We start from the raw sequence: 16,433 nt of genomic DNA, 5'->3' as shown, positions 1-16,433 counted from the left end.
TCATTTACATTGCTTCTTTTCACTCACTACTCTGAGTAGACCAAACAGGTATCTTCTTTCATATGTTTTTCCACTTCTTTGTTTTGGATATATATTTTCGTAGGTAACTTACGTACTGTATAAATGCTCATCCAGACCCACTCAATAAATACAGGCATGGCGAGTCCTTTGCCTTGGAAGGGCAGAGTCCCACACTAGTGGGACACTATTGCTGCTACTTTGGTTTTGATAACCACTGTGGTTAGGCTTCTTGCATTGAAAATAAATATCAAACCTTTGACATGACATATATTTTCCACAGTGTCTCAGCTTTGCAGCTCCTTGAATAAAACCCATTAGAAATCTTTATCCTATGATAGCTTTCTGTTTCCAGAGCATTATCACTTAATTAAATGTTAAGGGGGCAGTGACCTTCTTTGCAGACCTCTTCTAAATATAAGTGACTTTTCACACTGGTGGAGAAATGGTTGGGTTTTTTCCTTCCTGTTTTCGTATGGAGACACTGAAGCATAAGGAGAGAGACGTGCTTAAGGTTTCAAGGAAAGGGAAAGGGAGTTCTTCACTTTCCTGCCTATTGAGCTAATCTTTAATTACCAGAGCCTGCATCCTTAACAGATTTGGACCCACCTCTTAACTACTTGTCAGCATAATTCAATTGCATGATATATTTTGGGGCCTGGAGCGAGTCATGGAGTCATTTTTTTAAATAAATAGCTCTGAATGAGTGAAGAGATTCTATCATGCAATGTTTATTTGTATTTTTCAATTGGTTTAAATATAATAGATCTAGAAGAATAATCATATTTATCCACACAAATAAAAGTCTCTTTGTTAGTACATTTCAATGTGAATTTCCAGAAGTGTCACATGAATACTAACTCTGAAGACAAAAACAAAAAACCCAAAAAGCAAAGCAATTAAGTAATTTGGTTTTTTGTTTTGTTTTTAAATCTGTAACTAGAAAAAAATTTCACAAAAGACTCTTACTGAGAATCAAAGGCCCCAAAGCTGTGACAACCTTGGGGTTTTATTTAAAAGTCAAAATGAAGCTGTTTGGGAGTTTGGAACAGAAAATTAAAAAGCAAGCTCTACTTGCTTGGTCATTTCCTCACCCTAGTAACTTTTCCAAACCAGGTAGCTCTGTCATGGGCATGTTGAACTTTGAGGCTCTCTGAAAAGCCTGGAAAATGCACTGAAATGGTATTGACACGGTCCTGAAACTATTGTTTTTTCTTATTCTGAAAATATCTAAAGTTATGATTTTACTCCAGCTTGTCACCATTTCCATCCCACTCCTTACCTTTCCTTGCTTCTGCTGCTAGTTACTCTGCATTTTGACATCTCCCCCATTATTCATTAATAGAGATTATTTGCATTTTCATAGCTGTCTCTTGAGGATAATAATCTTGGTTTAAAAAATTCCCACGCGTACACATTCATGTGTATAGTGTCCATAAGTTCTTATCTGAGGGTTGACTTAGACTAAAAGTAATTTATTAGCAAGTTAAAAACCCATACTTAACCTCGCAAAAAAGAATCAGTGTTTTATAGCATAACCAGGCTTGATGGGAGATTTTGAGAATATCCCTGGCTTATGCGTTTTTGTTTTAGTTGCTTTTTAGTACATAATTTCAAATTATGGCATTTTAGTAAGATGACACTCATGTTAGTGTTGACACTTGCCTCTCTCTGTATACCATCAGGATTAAGGATGCAGATTCTGAAGTCACACTGCCTGGGTTACAATCCAGGTTTTGCCAGTTAGTAGCTGGATGACTCAACAACAAGTTACTTGAACATCTCAGGGCTCGGCTTCATCATCTGTTAAGTGGGAAGAATAATAATAATCGTACCTACCTCTGAGGCGTTTGGAGGATTCGATAAGACACACAAAGCATTTGGCATATTGCCTGGCTCATCGTTAAGTACTTAATAAACATTATCTTTTCTTTTTTCCATTTTCCCCCCCAACTGCCACCACCACAAAAAGATCATGGCAGAAAAATCCTCATTCTGCACAAAATCACGGGTGGCAGAGGAGGCAACCTCTAGTCAGTGGAAATTGAATAATTGCATTTTCTTTTCAAGTGAGAGGATGTAGTAAAGAATCTAATTTGGTAAGTACTCTTTTGCTTTCAAAGGCAAGTTTATTCCTTTGTGGTCATTTAATCTGATTATCATTCTGTTTGGGGAATTAGAATTTCTCAAACTAATTTTACATCATGGAAAGGTCATTGCAGAGAGTTCCACCCTATGGTATAAACCACATTCAAAATATATGAAACAACAACAATTACCAAACAAAGCCCCACTGGGCTCTTAATAGAGAGGCTTATTTCCCAAGCTCTAATTGATCCAAGCTGCTTCTTTTTACGGTGTATATTCATAAGATCTCGAGGAGACCAGAAGGTTCTCTTGTGACGTGTTTTGTGTCAACGGAGGACACTTCAGTTGTCCTGAGTACAAGGGGTCTGACCACCCCACCTCCTGAAAACAGAGAGTATAGAAGCAGGCGACAAAAGAAGTTTTCCCAAGTCCATGCGGTGTAAACCCTAGGAGAGTCTTTCAGACTCACTTGGAACAATTTTATTTCCAAAACAGTTTCAATATCTTGTTCGGTCTCTGTTCTTTCATAACAGATTAGGAGAAACAAGTTGGAGGGAAGGCACGAGGATGGTGCAGGGAGCGGAAGGGCGCTTCTGGGAACTTCATATTAGAGAAGAAAACAGGGAAACCGGTGATGCCATTTACTGCAGAGACCAATAGTCTTCTGTGTTCTGCACTCCGCAGTCACCGATAGTCCTGGCTCACTAAGAAAGTTTTAAATTAGGTTCAACCGTCCTCAGTTTAATGTGCGTTTTATGAACATTTTTATTGAAAAACGGTGGTATGAAAATCCGGGAACTTCTTATTTTCTAGAACGCATGGGTTATCTAGAAAGTGAATTGATGTGGGCTGTTTTTATCCTCCAGTGGTACCAGATCAGTGAGGTGGGAATTAGTTTGCTACGCGTCCAAAATCAAGGTGTTGGCAGAGTTGGCTCCTTCTGAGGGCTATGAGCAAGGGATCTGTTCCAAGCCTCTCTCCTGGGCTTGGAGATGGCTGTCTGGCCCTCCATACCTGTCTGTCTCTGTGTCCAAATTTCTCCTTTTTATAAAGACACCATCATATTAGATTAGGATCCACCTTAATGACCTCATTTTATCTTGATTACTTCTATCACCTGTATCTCATACATGCTATATTAGTTAAGTCTTCTAGGACAGAGGGCAAGTATAATGTCTTCTCAAATCTCATGCTAAAGATGGCTCTGCAAATAAATAGTACCCAGACCCTGATGAGAGCAGTCAAGTTGGTTGCAGAGTCGCAGGCTGTCACAAAGTCATGAATGCCACAGGCTGACGGTGATCAGATCAGTTCCCAAGTTTGCTGAGTAAGTAGCCTGGGTCTCAGATGGAGGGGTGTGGGGAGAGGGCCGGGGAAGGGTAAGGCACATACCCTGTTAGGTATGTGCTTAAGGTAGGAAGGGGTGGATGCACTGCTCATTTATAGCTCTCATTACAAACCAACAAACTCTACTGTTTTCTTGCAAATGGAGTAGAATAATTCAAGTTCACTTTAGTAATTCAAATTCAAGGATTAAAACCAGCCAATCCACTTGGTTGTTGTGTAGACCACTTTCAGCAGGTTGTTTTGACATTGTGTAGACACACTCAGAGTTTCTCTCCATAGCTGCAACATGCCTGTTACTTTTCCTGAGCTAGAATTAGTGTAACAGACAGCAAATAACTGGGTAGGAGAGATATAATAAACCTTTATAAGTGAAGAACAAAGCTGGCCTTTGAGGCAAGATAAATCAGGTACTCGCTCATATGGAATCCATTGAGAAACAGGATTTTTATCACCTTGAAGTAATGATTTTGATGGAGAGAATGATTCAGATCTTACAATATTGGCTAGCAGAGGTTTGACTAAGAAACAACTTCCTTAAGTATGTCGGTTTAGATTTATTATGGAATCTGAAGTTCACAAACAGCCTGATTTTTTGTGGCCCTAAGTTGTACATCTAATTGGCCTTTGTTGCTACTGATGATCAAGCTAATAATAGCTTAACCTGTGCATGGCCACGGACCAAATCAACTTGACCTTAATGCCAAAAGAACAAAACCCAAAACCCCAGCTGATTAAGATCCAAGAACTCAATCTGATAACTTGTCTTTGCCATTTGATATTAAGAACGGCTCCCAGCTGTCCCGAATGCCTCTGCTACCAGAGCCTCATGAGAACTGGGTGCCCAAGCGGGAAGTTCTGAGGATCTTGGTAACATAGTACCGCATTCCACAGGCAATGATGCCAGCTCCTCCTGACAGATGTATCTGTTACGTGTGTGCTATGTAAACAGCATGGATGTGGATGTATATGAAACTGTATTTTTTTTAATGTCACATCTAAGTTTGTTTAATGGCGAGGTTAGTTCAGTAGAACAAGCTTATATAAGATAGTACTTAAAGAAAAGCTCAGTCCTCTGGGTCTGAGTATTATTTAGTCATCTGTTTGTGCAACTGTATTTTTAACTTGATGTATGATGAGCAGATAGTTTTTCTGAACTCCCAAGCTGTGTTTCCTTACTTCAGCTTGGTTTATTTTCCTCTCAGTTTCCTTCAGAACACATCACAGAGACCTTTCTTTGGAAACTTCATAATGCTTCCATGAAAGTTAGCAGCATCCGTCAGAAAGCACGAGACCAAATGATGAAAATTAAAGACTTGAAATAGAATCATAGGATATATGCACTCTTTGCAGTGCAGCGTAATAGAAACATAGATGTGTGTCACATTCTCTTTCTTTTGTCCTTTTTCCTGTTTCTTTTTATTTTTCTTGAAGACATTATCTGTGACCATGTAAAACTTCTGCAAACACTTCTGACTGACAGAGAATCTTGAAAATTTTGTTAATTGAGGTACCATTATTGTCATAGTATTAATAGTAATATCCAGCTGTAAAAATCCACTTGCTATGGAATATAGAATAGTAAGTCTATATGTAAGATTTGGACCCAGTCCTCAAGAAGTTTACCTTTGGAGAGTTTCTTTCTTTCTTTTCTTTCTTTTTTTAACTTCATTGAGGAATAATTGACAAATATAATTGTATGTATTTAAAGTGTACAATGTGATGATTTGATAGAATGATCACCAAAGTCAAGATAATTAATATATCCATCACCTCCAATAGTTAGCATAGCTAACTCTGTGTGTGGGGGGGGTGGTAAGGATGCTAGATCTACTCTCAGCAACTTTCAAGTCTGCAGTACCGTATCATTAACTATAATCACCATGCTGTACATTAGATCCTCAGAACTTATTATTCTCACAACTGAAAATTTGTACCCTCTCACCTATATCACCCCATTTCTGTCTCCCCCCCAGTCCCTGGCAACCACTGTTCTATTCTCTGTTTCTGTGAAATCAGTTTTGTTTATTTGTTTTGATTCCACATGTAAGTGACACCATACAGTATTTGTCTTTCCCTGTCTGTCTTATTTCACTTAGCATAATGGCCTCCAGATTTATTCATGTTGCTGCAAACGACAGGGTTTCCTTTTTTAATGGCTGAATAATGTTCCATTGTACATATATATATATATATATATAGAGAGAGAGAGAGACATATATGTCTATATATGTATATAATTTTCTTATTCATTCATTTGGACATTTAGGTTATTTCCATATCTTGCTAATGGGAATAATGCTGCAGAGAACATGGGTGTGCAGATATCTCTTTGAGATACAGATTTCAATTCCTTCAGATATGTACCCAGGAGTGGGATTTTTAGATCGTATGGTAGTTCAATTTTTAATTTTTTGAGGTACCACCATACTGTTTTCCATAGTGGCTGCACCATTTTACATTCCCATCAACAGTGCACAAGGCTTCCCTTGTCTCCACGTCCTCGCGGACCCTTATTATCTCTTGTCTTTTTTATAATAGCCATCTAACCGTTGTGAGGTGATAGCTCACTGTGGGTTTGATTTGCATTTCCCTGATTAGTGATGGATGTCACATTCTCTCTCAAAACCAATGACTAAACACCAGATACTTTGTTAAGGGTATCATTTATAATATCTCATTTACTTCTTGTAATAGTCTTGTCAGGTATTACTTTTCCCTCTGAAGGAGTAAATTGAGGCTTGGAGAAGTTGAGTGACTTGCACAAAGTTTCACAACTACTTAATAGCAGAGCAGGGCTTCCAACCCAGGTCTGTGTGACTCCAAAGGCAGCCCTCTTTACATCTCTAAAATAAGCCACATTTTATTTTTCTCCTATTTTGAAACAGCTTATTATTTTGAAACTAAGATCCAAATTCAATTGATATCAGAAATCTTAAGTGAATGCTACACGATGTCATATGAATTTTTTTCTGTGCTTATCTTTTGTAAAAACTTCGTTTGTAAGGATGTTTTCCATGAATGCTCACGGCTGGTCCTCCATGACTTATTGAATTCTGCCTGTTAGGACTTTCTTCTCTTCTGCTGTTACCATGTCAAGTCTGCCTCCCAACATCCCACACAAATCAACAATTACATCCTTTTAATGCCTTCAAGATCTTGTTCCAACTTTCTGTGACCAATAGGGAGAGAATGACCACTAACTGGGGGCGGGGGGGGGGCGTGTCACACCATCAGGAACAGCATTGGTGAGAGTTGACCTTGGTCCCCGGGAACCTCCCTTTCCTCACTTGGGGCCCAGGCAGGAAGCCAACCTCTCACCTTTAGAGTTTTTCAAGCATGAGTCAGGTATGAATCCTGTGTCTCCCCAGTTCCATAAGGCACAGGCCAGAGTCTCTGAAAGTTTCTCTGAAATTCCCCTGCTTGGTTTGAGGGTGTTGGGAAGGAGCCACAGGACCCCCTCGACTCTGCGGAAAACCCAGGAGCCACACTCAAGCCTCAACTGAAGACCCTCACCATGAGGCGTGGCCCCTGTGTGGTGTTTTGGGTCACCCTCCCAGGGTCTGCGTGGAGGGTCTAGCCCTTCTCTTTAGAAGGCATGGGTGCCTTACAATCCTTACTCTCAGCCCAGATGGGGGCATCAGAAAAGTCCTATTTTAATATCTGGTTCCATGTGTATTTGGGAGTTTTCAGCATACAGTTGTAATTAGAATTCTGATGGAGGAAGAGATAGAAGGGAAGGGCTGCCTTAGAAGGATATGCAGAGGAGGCAGGCTGCCGAATATGGGGGGCACTACCCTTTTTAAAAAGGTACCAAGGGGAAAAGTAACCCACGCACAGAAGGAAAAAGTCCCAAAACGCTGAGACGAGATCCTGGGAGGCGAGAGAAGACCTAGGAGACAGTACTGTTGTGGAAACGAAGAGAAGAGAGTTTCAAAAAGGGGATACTATAAAGGACCAAACTCTGTGATATTTAAAGAGCTCCTAGAAATCAAGAATAAAAGACACACAGCTCAACAGAAAAATGGGCAGAGACCTTGAACAGATAGCTCTCCAGAAAGAAAGACAAATGGCCCTTGAACATTTGGCAAAATGCTCAACCTCACTCTCAATAAGGGATTCACAAGTGAAAACTACCCCGAGATCCAATTCTCACCTTCCAGATTGGCAAACATTTTGACAACACGCTGTGTTGGCAAGGCTGGGGAAAAGAGCACATCGACGCCGTGCTGATCACGGTGCAAAATGGCTCCACTCCGGTGTAGGCGAATCTGGCAACCTCTTCCCAAAGCGCATTCCTGGATACAGATGGCCACTATGCGCTCTGGAAACATTTTCTCTTTTGGGTTCTAGACAGCAGCTCCCATAGTTTTCCTCCTATATCACAGTTTGCTCCCTTTGAATCTTCGTTATTGGCCATCCTCCTCTGCTTGGCTTCTAAATATTGGTGTGCTCCAGGGCTCACTCGGGAATCCTCGTCTCTATCGAAACCCTCTCCTTAGATTGTCTCGTCCAATCCCATTGCCTGTTTTTTGTTTTTGTTTTTTTGAGTGTGCTAAAATACCGCGAATGTACACTTTACCATTTCAAAGTATACAATTTGGTGGCATTTAGTACATTCACGTTGTTGTGCAACCAGCACCTCTATCTAGTTCCAGAACATTTCCGTCACCCCAAAAGAAAACTCCATACCCATCAAGCAGTCACTCCCCATTTCCCCCTCCCCCCAGCCCCTGGCAACCACAGATCTGCTTTATGTCTCTGTGTATCTGCTTATTCTGGATGTTCCAAAGAAACGGAATCGTTCACTTAGCACAATATTTTCAAGGTTCATCTATGTAGCACATATCAGTACTTCACTCCTTTTTATGGCTGAATAATATTCCACGGTGTGGTTATTCCACAGTTAGTTTATCTGTTCATCTGTTGATGGACATTTGAGTCCATCATTTTCTACCATTTGGCTATTTTAAATAGTGCTGCTATGAATATTTGTGTACAAGGTTTTGTTTGAACACCTGTTTTCAATTCTTTGGGGTCTATACCCCGAGTGGAATTGCTGGGTCATATGGTAATTTTATGTTTAACTAATCTGACCTTTTTTTTTTTTCTTAAATCAATATGCTGATAACTCCAATCTGTAGTGCTGGCCTGACTTCTCCCAGCTGTCTACTTCAGATCTCATCTGGCATCTCAAAGTTAACTTGTCCAGTACTCTCAACTCCCCCCAAACTCCTCCCTCAGTCTTCCCATCTCAGGAAATAGCACCACCATTCAGCTAGGGTTCTCGGGCCAAGGTCCTAGGACTCATCCTCAGTTCCTCTCTGTCCAGCTCTCCCCACAGCCAGTCCGTCAGCAAATGCTATCAACTCTGCACACACCAGATTCTCACCTTCTCCACTGCTGCTGCTACCTTGGTGGCAGCATCTCCCATCTGGACCCCTGCACAGATGCCAGTGACTTCCACTCCTCCCCCTAGAGTTCATTTTCCACTCTGTACCCAAGGTCATCTTTTAAAAATACCTACATGATCACTTAGCCTTCCTGCTTCAACCCTCCCAGTGGTTTCACACTGCAATTAGAATTAAACCCAGATTCACTTCTGTGGCCTCAAGTGTACGGTGATCTGTTTGCTGCCTCCCCTCTTTCCCCCTCCCCTGCTTCCTGTGTTTTACCACACTGGCCCTTTTGTCCCTTAAACTGGTACCTGCCACAGGGCCTCTGAACTCTCTGTCCCCTGAGCTGCATGGCCAGTTCCTTCTCACTACTGAGGTGTTCACTCAAATGTCACCTCCTTAGAGAAGACCTGTCTGACTACCCCTTCCCCCAGACTCAGCCAACTTCTATCTTATTACACCCATCTCTTTTGTCATCGCTATATCATTGACATTTTCACATCATTATATAAAATTACCTTATTTATATTTATTGTGTTTATTTTTATGCTTGGTGAGTCTATCTACCCTGCCCCCTTCCTATTCCCTCCCCCAAACATAAGTTGCTGAGGACAGGAATTTTGTTGGTTGTAATCATGGCTGTGTCTCTGGGGTCTAGGACAGTGCCTGGCACAATACAAGGCACAGAAACATGTTTGAATGCTGTTGAAAAAGAAAGGTTCATGTCTCATCTGGCCTTAAACAAATCCTTCCCATCCCACCACCACTTCTCATCTCTCTCCTCCTCTTGTCAACATATTTCTAGAAGGAGTAGATCATACCTAACGTATTTATTTCGTTATTGTTCCCTCCCTCTGTAATTCTGAGCAATCCAGTTTTGCTGCCACTACCATTTAAAAGTGCTTCCTCAGAGATTCTCGGTAACTCCATGAAAGTTAGAACCAGTTGCCCTGTGCACTGTGCCCCTTCTGTAGCATCTGACACTATTAACTCTATTCACACTCATGAATCTTCCTTTGAAATGTTGTCCTTTCTTGGCATGAGGCCTGGATCTACTAGGGGCATGGGAATCCTGGGAATACATCCTAGAGTCTCAGGAATGTGCTGGGGGTTCCTTCCACTCACACCAGGTGAGCAGGTTGGCTCCTAGGTGGATGGTCCAGACCATCTGTAGGAATGGGTCAGTGGCACAGACTCCTAATGAAGAGTGCGAAGGCAGATGCTCAAAGCCCCTGAAGTGATCCTGAACTCATTCGGGTGGTACCTTGGCAGTATCGTGCCATGCTGCATTCCCTAGGGCAAGGGAAGCTATACCTGCTCTGTGTGGCCGTCTCTGGGCTGCAGGTTGGTCTTTTATCAGTAAAGTGAGTTGGATCATTGTCCTGAGCCTATAGAATCTTTTGATCCACTCCGTTGGGTCAAAGTCACACCTGCTGCAGCTAGACTCTCTCTCTTTTTTTTTTTTTAATGTTTTTAAAATTTATTTTTGGCTGCGTTGGGTCTTCATTGCTGTGCGCGGGCTTTCTCTAGGGGCGGCGAGTGGGGGCTACTCCTCATTGCGGTGCGCGGGCTTCTCATTGCGGTGGCTTCTCTTGTTGTGGAACATGGGCTCTAGGTGCACAGGCTTCCATAATTGTGGCATGTGGGCTCAGTAGCTGTGGCACACGGGCTTAGTTGCTCCGTGGGATCTTCCCAGAGAAGGGCTCGAACCCGTGTCCCCTGCATTGACAGGTGGATTCTTAACCACTGCGCCAGCAGGGAAGCCCTGAAGCTACACTCTTGATGTTCTTTTTTTTTAAATTGAAGTATAGTGGATTTACAGTGGTGTGTTAATTTCCGCTGTGTCTATATATATACATTCTTTTTTCATGTTCTTTTCCATTATGGTTTATCATAGAATGTTGAATATAGTCCCTGTGCTGCACTGTAGGACCTTGTTGTTATCCATCCTATGTGTAACAGCTTACACCAGCTAACCCAACCTCCCACTCCAGCCCTCCTCCAACCCCCACCCCCTTAGCAACCACCAGTCTGTTCCCTATGTCCATGTAGACTCTTTTTTTAAAAAAAAATTATTTAGCGATTTTTGGCTGCTTTGGGTATTTGTTGCTGTACACGGGCTCAGTAGCTGTGGCTCACGGGCTCTAGAGCGCAGGCTCAGTAGTTGTGGCGCATGGGCTTAGTTGCCCTGCAGCATGTGGGATCTTCCTGGCCCAGGGCTCGAACCCATGTCCCCTGCATTGGCAGGCGGATTCTTTTTTTTTTTTTTAAAGAAGATGTTGGGGGTAGGAGTTTATTAATTAATTAATTTATTTTGGCTGTGTTGGGTCTTCGTTTCTGCGTGAGGGCTTTCTCTAGTTGCGGCAAGCGGGGGCCACTCTTCATGGCGGTACGCGGGCCTCTCACTGTCGCGGCCTCTCTTGTTGCGGAGCACAGGCTCCAGATGCACAGGCTCAGTAGTTGCGGCTCACAGGCCTAGTTGCTCCACGGCATGTGGGATCCTCCCAGACCAGGGCTGGAACCCGTGTCCCCTGCATCGGCAGGCGGACTCTCAACCACTGCGCCACCAGGAAAGCCCCCCACATAGACTCTTGATGTTCTAAATCACAGTCCTGTCTTGTCCCACTCAATTCCCCCTGGGTATGAGGAGCGTGGGGTTTTGGGGTGCCCACCTCAGCCACGTACTAGCTGCGTGAACTTGTGCAAGTTAACTGCACAGCTTAAATCCTCCTGCTCTGCATCTGAAAATTGAGCAGAGCCACTGCCGTCCCACAGGATTGTTGTGAGGATGGAAGGAGGCCATGCCCAGAACATTCCACCATCAATGGCTCCCCATTACCCTCCTAATTAGGTCTGGCATTCAGGTCTCCACCCCACGTTCCTCCCTAGTTTATCAGGCTCCCCCACAGGTCCTGCTGTCCAGCCCCCCATGTCAGGTCCTGCGCCTCTGCTCAAGACTTCCACTGCTTATGCAAGGTCATTTTTTCCTTGGGGTTTTCTTTGTTTTCTGTATTTTTTTTAAAAAACAAAAATATTCATTAATTTTATAATCAGGAGCAAAACTTCACTATTAATATTCTTTTGAACATCCACCCTTATTTCAAAACCCACGTCTACATAAACTTTTTCTTGATCGCCCATCATCTGTGGTTGCTCGGGCCTTTGAATCACCACCGGATTTTTTAAACCTTTCCTAGAGTTCATAGTATTGAGCCGTTAAAGTATACAAAGTCAAGTATGTATGGGGATATTATACAAATATACAACAAATTGTTATAGAAATCAAAATCGTAAATACTCTGAGGGCAGATCCTTATTTTTTTACTCATTGGGTATTTCCACTGCAGTGACGGGTGACTATCAGATTGCCTTGTCCATGGTTTCAATAAATATTTGTTTAATGGAATTGTTAAGTAATGCATGTAAGAACAAGCAGGACCTACATGCCTTGTCTCTTATGAATAGAATAAAAATAACTGATGTAATTCATCAGATTAACTGATAGGAGGTTTTGTTCTTTTGCCTAGAGAGAGGGCTGTTGAGAGAAGCTTTTCTTTTCTGAAGCCAGCAGTTTCATGCCACTTGAATGCATGACTAACAGCAGCCGTTACAATGATATATCAGTTCGTATCTATCTTTTGCCTTCCCCCCGCCCCGAGGGTGTCTCATGAGGGAACGGGTGTCACCTTCATTCCCTGCCTTTGCAGGACAGTAATTGCAAAGAGATGTTTATCCCGCCTCACACTCTTCACTCTGAGGGTTGCAGTCATTCACTGCTATGGGGAATTTCAGTTTTCCTGCCTCTTACCTTATTTTGTGGGAGCAGTTTCATCAGGAGGTGATGGACCCTTTTCTTACAGGTTTTCAATTCCCCTGTGTGGTTAATACATGAGAGCTAAGAATTGTTGTTTTAATCTTACAGATTTGAACGGAAAGCTGAATAAGACAAATCATCCACTGTTTACTCGATTATCTGTTTAAATGTTCCGTTTTCTTTAGATGTGAGCCAAAAATTCTTGTTACATTTTTAGTGATAGTGATCATCATTAAACAGCCTCTCTGAGCACCTTCCTGTTGTGAAGTCTGTACAAATTAGGTTAGTTCCAATCCTAAAGGAACTTGTAATCTAGAACAGCGTAAAGCCAAGTGTTTCTCAACCAGGGAAATTTTTGCCTTCCTGGAGGATATGTGGCGATGTATAGAGATAGTTTTGGGTGTTGTAACTTTGGAGGGGGTGCTACTGGCATCCAGTGGGTTGGCCAGGGATGTTGTTAACCATCCTTTTGTGTATAAATAGCCCCGCAACAAAGAGTGATCTGGCCCAAAATTTCAATAGTGCTGAGGTTCAGAAACCCTGATATAAACATATGGACTTAAATGCACAAATAATTTAAAAATAGTGATGGATTAAGAAATGTCTATGTGCAGACTTCCCTGGTGGCACAGTGGTTAAGAATCCGCCTGCCAATGCAGGGGACACGGGTTCGAACCCTGGTCCGGGAAGATACCACATGCTGCGGAGCAACTAACCCTGTGCGCCACAACTACTGAGCCCACACGCCGCAACTACTGAAGCCCACGCGTCTACAGCCCGTGCTTCGCAACAAGAGAAGCCACTGCAATGAGAAGCCCGCGCACCACAACAAAGAGTAGCGCCCCGCTCGATGTAACTAGAGAAAGCCTGCGTGCAGCAATGAAGACCCCACGCAGCCAAAAATTAAAAAAAAAAAAAAAAGAAAGAAATGTCTGCGTGCTATACAGGAGGTGTAGGCAAGAGACTGGAGGGGCAGCAGACAACTTGATGCCTACTGAAATAGCCCCAGGTGGCAGAGTTAACTACCGTTCTATTGTAGAGGCTTTGGGAAAGGAATAAAGAGGGCGCAGGAGATCTTTGGGGAGCCGAGAGATCTTCGTGAGAGTGTGTGATGACTTGAAATCATTCTCGGTATTAACACTGAGGTCTACATCGGAGAAAAATGCCAGTCATTTAGGAAACAATCACTACCAGTCAACCCTTTAAATTGGAAGACGTGGACTTTATCCTGGGATTACGAAATTAACCCACGAAAGCCAGAAACAACTTAAAGCTCAGAATCGTACTAATTCAAAGACCAAAAAACAGGAACCATTCAGCCAGCTCAGAGAAATTATCGCCTCATTTCCTTGTGTGCCGTTCAGGTTGAACATAACCTTTAATCCTCATCAAGAGTAAACTGTCTTGTCAAAGAGAATTAGGAAGTCACCTCAGAGCGAGCTTACAGGGCAGGGGAGAGAAGGAGCAATTCATCAAGGAAGAAGTTACTTGCCGTATCTTAAGATGAAAATTTCTCCCTCCTCCTCTTCAGCAGCTGATTCATTTTACTGTACAGCAGAAACTAACAACATTGTAAAGCAACTATACTCCCATAAAAATTAATTTAAAAAATACAAAAAAAAAAAGATGGAAATTGTTGACATGGCTGAAGAAGTGTGGGACTAAGGGGATGCGGTCTGTAATTGGAGGAGCAGAAGGGCACGGGAAGGGTTTGTATGTCTGTGTGTGGAGTGCTTGGGGGGCACAGGAACGCTGGGGCAGAGGTGGCTGGCTACGGTGTCTCGAACTCTTGGGCAGCCGGGTGTTCTTTTGTTCTCAGTCTTGGGCCGTCTGCCCGGGCCTTGAATGCTCCCAGAGATAGAGGGTGAACCACAAACTTGGTGCCTATTGGGCCATGAAGTGAAACGCGGAAAAGGCTGACCTTAGACTGAGCCCCAAAGCCATCTCAGCACCTCCGCGTCACCATAACATGCCGGGGACAAGAGTAGACGTGGTCCTTGCAGGGTCACCACTGCTGCCTAGCCTATAACGGAATGAGGTGGGGTGGCGGTGGCAGATGTCAAACAAAGGAGGCTTGCTTTTTTTTTTTTTTTTTTTTTGCGGTACGCGGGCCTCTCACTGTTGTGGCCTCTCCCGTTGCGGAGCACAGGCTCTGGACGCGCAGGCTCAGCGGCCATTGGCTCACGGGCCCAGCCGCTCCGCGGCATGTGTGATCTTCCCAGACCGGGGCACGAACCCTCGTCCCCTGCATTGGCAGGCGGACTCTCAACCACTGCGCCACCAGGGAAGCCCCAAAGGAGGCTTTCTGACCTTTCAGATTAACTGTAGATTTCAGCCAGCTGGCAGTCACCTCCTATTTGCTACTGTGTTTAAAAACTCCGTAAAGCAAAAACCAAGCGGAGGTGCTGTAAATGTGTCCTGAATTCTCAGTATGGGCACTCATATATAGGCGAAGATTATCAAAGGTTGCAATGTCCTCTCCCACTGTCCCTCCAGCCTTGTAATTTGGGACAAGCCTTATCGCTCTGGAGGTAATCAGCCAGACTCATTCTACCCAATCCACTTCAGAGTACGCATGAATATGCATATTGTGGAAGTCCGTATTTGAAAGATTAAGCGGTTTTCTTTTTTTTTTTTGAGGTCACACTATACTGAAGTCAAAGGAAATCTACACATCTGATCTTGTGGGTTTTTTTTTAATAACCAAACCACAATAACCCTGAACATGGTTTTTAGTACATGAGCAGTTCCACGATGTCCTGTGTAATAAGCGAAAGAAATGTGTTTTTCTTAGAACTATAGTATCTAACCCAGGTGGTGGAGTAGAAAGAACACAGGCTGATCTAGGTTTAAGTCTTATTTCACCACTAATTATATGTCTTTGAGCAGTACCTTTCGTAGTTTTTGAGGTTCAAGTATTTCACCAGCAGAATCAGAATAATATTCCCTATTTCCTAGGACTCTAGTGTGAAATGACTAAGCTAATATGTGTAAGAGCCCTACGTAGTGTGTGCTTAATAAATAGTATTTATTATTTGTTTTCATAATTTTTGTGTTAGAAATACAGGGTCTCTAAGAGACATCTTTTCATCAGTGATTAAATGACACATTATATAATATGCCACAAAACCATACCATCACCGACAGTGCATTGAACAAATACCAACACATTTTTCATTAACTTTATCATCAAAACCCTCCAGGAAGCGGTCACCATGTAGAATTAAAACTTGCTTACCTGATTACAATTTCTGTAAATAGTGGGAAATCAAAGATAATGTGCGCATACGTAGACGTAAGTCAACTGTTAGAAAAATGCACAATAAAGAATATGACATCATTTGGTCTGACGGTTAAGGAGGTTTGGTCGACAGGAGTATGCAAAACTCCAGGGAGATGCCGGGACTCCAGCCAATAACTTCTGACCTACAGAGAAGAGACTCTGGGAACTGAAAGGTCGCTTATCACATTTTAACTCAAAAAATAAAATCTTACACTCTAGAGTCAGAATCTATAAATGGAATAATATATCAGAAAGAGTAGTCTTCAGGTGATAAATAGTGCATTTGGCAAAGAGCTTGCCGCATGTGGCATCAATGAAGCATGGAACTCTTTTTCTGTCTATTCCCACCATGCTTATCATCAAAACAAATGAATGTCTAGACTTTAATGATAATACCGTGCATTTATTTAGCAGTTGAAATACGGGGGCAGCTTGACGTATAGGACCTTGAAAGTGGGGAAATTTATTGACTGATTGGTCTGTCTGTTCA

Source organism: Lagenorhynchus albirostris, chromosome 16 (genome assembly GCF_949774975.1).
Source record: "Lagenorhynchus albirostris chromosome 16, mLagAlb1.1, whole genome shotgun sequence".
Taxonomy (NCBI): Eukaryota; Metazoa; Chordata; class Mammalia; order Artiodactyla; family Delphinidae; genus Lagenorhynchus; species Lagenorhynchus albirostris.
This window is presented reverse-complemented; position numbering follows the sequence as displayed.